The sequence below is a fragment of the Nannospalax galili genome, unplaced genomic scaffold (assembly GCF_000622305.1).
Source record: "Nannospalax galili isolate Female #2095 unplaced genomic scaffold, S.galili_v1.0 scaffold2071, whole genome shotgun sequence".
In the NCBI taxonomy this organism is placed as follows: Eukaryota; Metazoa; Chordata; class Mammalia; order Rodentia; family Spalacidae; genus Nannospalax; species Nannospalax galili.
The window spans coordinates 65402-69423 of NW_008329347.1; the positions used below are offsets into that span (position 1 = coordinate 65402).

The 4022-nt window shown below is 42.3% G+C and overlaps 1 pseudogene; it reads left to right on the forward strand.

Moving 5' to 3' along the window:
- Nucleotides 1–1587: 1587 nt before the first annotated feature.
- On the forward strand, nucleotides 1588–2429 carry LOC103737310 (annotated as a pseudogene).
- Nucleotides 2430–4022: the final 1593 nt, after the last annotated feature.

Below are 4022 nucleotides of genomic sequence, written 5' to 3' on the forward strand. Positions count from 1 at the left end.
AAAAATTAAATAGAAAGGTAAATGGTTTGCCGGCTTGTCCTACAGCAATCTGACTGATCTCTGTTGGTTCTGATTCAGACTTTGAAAACTCAGGTTGCATAACAGTAGATCTGAGACAAGCAGTGCCAAAGAGTGAATTGGTTTCAGGTGTTTTGTTGAAGTTAAGCAAAAACCATTTAGTTCTTGCACAGAATCTAATCTAAGGCAGATAACACTTTTACAGAGAAAATGAATTTATCTCATCAGCTCAAAATAATTAACATGATCTATTACTGCAAATATATTAAAACAAGAAATTGAGACACAGATTGTAGAGAAAAATGAAATTTAGAGGTCAAGACTAAATTTATTATTTGGGAGAGTGAGAAGTGAGTTTAAAACAAATTCATTAACTCTTACATGGTAATGGTATGCAGCTGTACTTCCAGACTTTTACCTGGCAAGGTAAATGTGATCTAATGTTCTAGAAGCTTGTTCCCTACAGGTGGTAGCTGTGACATTGCCATAGACCCAAGAAGTATGCCTTTTAAAACAATAAAACATGATCAGTTTTGGAAGTACCAGTAGAGAAATGAGGAAATGGAATGGAGGGTGTTACCTCCATGAGTGCTTGTCCTGCGATGACAGCTAACACCTGAGATCACAGATAGAAATTCTCTTGATTTAAACTTTTTGTCTCTTGACAATCTGGTATTGAGACTTTCACTACCAGAAGCTGGTGGAGAGGGAAGTCGTTAATTACGATTTGTACATTTATTTCCATATTAGGATGAAAAAATTCAATTTTAAATACAGAACAGTAAAGGGACATAGAGATCCAGGGCAATGGAAAGGAAAAGAAGTCATGTGGGAAAATTTCCATTACCCCCTGCCTCTCATTTGAAATAAAATCAAAGAGTGTGAATGTTTCAGCCCATTTCAAATAGGGAAAATATGGTACAGTGCAGAGGTAGAAGGTTTTGTGAATTGAGTAGCATTCTGTTTTCTCCTGTCTCCCATTTCACAAGTTGTGGTTCATCTCTGGATAGAAACAACATGAACATACTTACATTCACACAATCCTGCATTCAAATCTGGCCCCGGCACTCACTGATCCATGGAGAGAAAACACCTGTCTACTGATGACTGAATCTCTCCAATGTGAAATTCAGCACTGAGGATACAAAGGATGATCTGAAAGTTTTGCCAATTGATACAGTGAAGGTTACATTTACAAAGAATAGTCATCCATTTATGTATCCTTAAGAATGGTGCTGGGGGTGGTGGTACTGGAGAGATGGCTCAGCGGTTAAGGGCACTGGCTGCTCTTACAGAGGACCCTGGTTTGATTCCCAGCCCCTGGGATTACAGGCTTGTGCCACCACACCCAGCCTCACTTCTCAGTAGTTTTTGTTGTAGATGACTGATTTCCTGCATGTATGTATGTGCACCACATTTGTGCAGTACTCTTAGAGGCCAGAAGAGGGCATAAGAATCCCCTGGAAGTGAAGTTATAGATGACTGTGAGCTGCCATGTGGGTGCTGAGAACCAAATCCAGGGCCACTGCAAGAGCAGCTAGAGCTCTTCACCACTGAACCATCTCTAGTATGTACAAAGCTGGATTCTTTGTGGACAATGATGCTCCCCAGTCTGTCTTCCTTCAATCCTGGGCTCCCAGAAGAATGGGCCACAGGACTCCTACGTGGATGAGAAGGTCCAGAGCAAAAGAGGCATCCTGACCCTGAAGTACCCATCAGGCATGGTATTCACCATTTGGGGCAACATGGAAAAGATCTGGCACCATACCTCCTGGGGGCCTCTGACATGCACCCAGTGCTGCTCACTGATGGCCCTCTGAACCCCATGGCCAATCGTGAAAAGATGACCCAGAGCATCTCTGAGACCTTCAGTACCCTAGTGATGTGCATAACTATCCAGACTGTGCTGTCCCTTTATGCATCTGGCCCTACAATTGGCATCGTGATGAACTCCTTTGATAGGGTCAACTACACTGTGTCCATCTATGAGGGCAATGCTCTCCCATGTGCTATCTGTGTCTGGACCTGGCTGAACCAGACTGACAGACTACCTTATGAGAATCCTGACTGAGTGTGGCTACAGCTTCACCACCTCTGGAGTCACCAAATTTTGCATGTTATCAAGTTGTGTGCTACCTAGTCCTGGACGTCACTGAAGAGAAGGCACAGGCTGCATCTTCCTCCTCCCTGGAGAACAGCTATGAGCTGTGGGATTGGCCTTGGCAGCGAGTACTTCCGTTGTCCTGAAGCACTCTCTTCCAGTCATCCATCCTGGCATGGAATCCTGCAGTAGCCACGAAACCACCTTCAGTTCCATCATGAATTATGACGTCGACATCCTCAAGGACCTTTATGCCAACACGGTGCTGTCCTGTGGCACAACCGTGTACCCTGGCAACACAGGACGCTGAAAGAAATCAGTGCTCTGACTCAGAATTCTACTTCTAGACTTGAGTCTATGAATCATCTCTTCAGCATTAGTTTATAGTGGACTTTCTGCGGTCAGTAGACAAAGCATCAGCCATCCATTCTATCCTAATGTCAGGTGATGTCCTCACCTGCTTATCCTTTCATTTCATAGATGCTGTCTTAATATATACATCTAAAAGTTTTGTAAATATTTTCTTTTTTGATCTGTAGGTGGAATCAGGTGAAATGGAAGAGCTATATTTCTATGAAAAGTACCCTTTGTTTTACTGAGAGATTTTGAGTAAAATATGCTTGATGACAAAAAGAAAATCACATTTGTTTGTCCCTTGTACTTTCAGTGGCTTCTCTCAGGCTTATGGATGTGATTTCTGTTCCAAGTCGTCCTTATGTCCTGAGGTTTGAATACAGCTACAATGCTCTACTCACTCTGTGAACATAAGGTATCCAGTAGCCGGATCTGCCTGGTGATGTCGCTCCATCAGGTGCCAAGGGAAAGGGAAACTTTACTACACCTCATCCTCCTGACCCTGGAAAGTTGTTGTTTTGAGGCCAGTACCTGAGTTATATTTGTCTGGCACTGATGAAGGTAGTGCATTTGAAGGATCATCGGCTGACCATGACACTGATATGTGGCCAGACAACTCTCACAGAAGTGATCAGAAACCCCATAGGCACCCTTGGGGGACAAACAGAAAAACCACTGTATGACCAATAAATGTGTTTGTAAATAAATATATGAGTACAAACATGTGAAAAGTGATAATATCAGTAAAACAAAATAATAGAATGAGAAGGGGGAAGTAAAATAAAAAAGGGACAGTGAAAGAAATGACTGAGAAGTTCTAGCTACAGATTAAATAGGAAATATATGAACAAAAGGCCAAAAGATAATGTCCATAAAGAAATGTTTAAACCACAGAATGATAAAAGACAACAGAAAAGAGAAAATTAATCCAAATTAAGAAGACATGGAAATATAAAGGGAAAGAAAAAATAGATTGAGAAACATAGAAGACTGAAAATTAAATATTAGACCATCCAGACCTCGAGTACTGACAGACCTGTGATTACTGCCAGTCATGTGGGTTCCATAACCTCATCACTCCCTGTCGTGCATCTCAGGTCACAGGCCTGGCTAGGGTCACAAGTCCACAGGCACTGAGCAGATCTATGAGGACTACAAGACCTGTGAGTTCTCAACCACCATCATTCCCTGGGTCCACTTCCACTCCCAGGAGCAGCTTAAGTAATGAACCTCTGTGCACCTGATAGAACTGTGAGTTTCATTATTCCAGCATCCAGTGTCCCAGTTCTTAATCATCAGGGTCTAGTTAGGGGTTGAATCAGCATCCTGCTGACCCAGTAAAATCAGTCATACAGACTAATTTGGCCCTTGATGCCATCCCAATCTTCCAAGGCATTACTGGGGCTCTTCAGCCTGTGCATGAACTCAGGCAAAACCGAGTCAAGAATTATATTTGGCCACTTATTTAGTTACCTCTGAATTATAGTCACCCTTTTTTCTTCAAGCAAAAATCCAAGACAGACCTCTCCACTTTTTTACTAAGGTAACA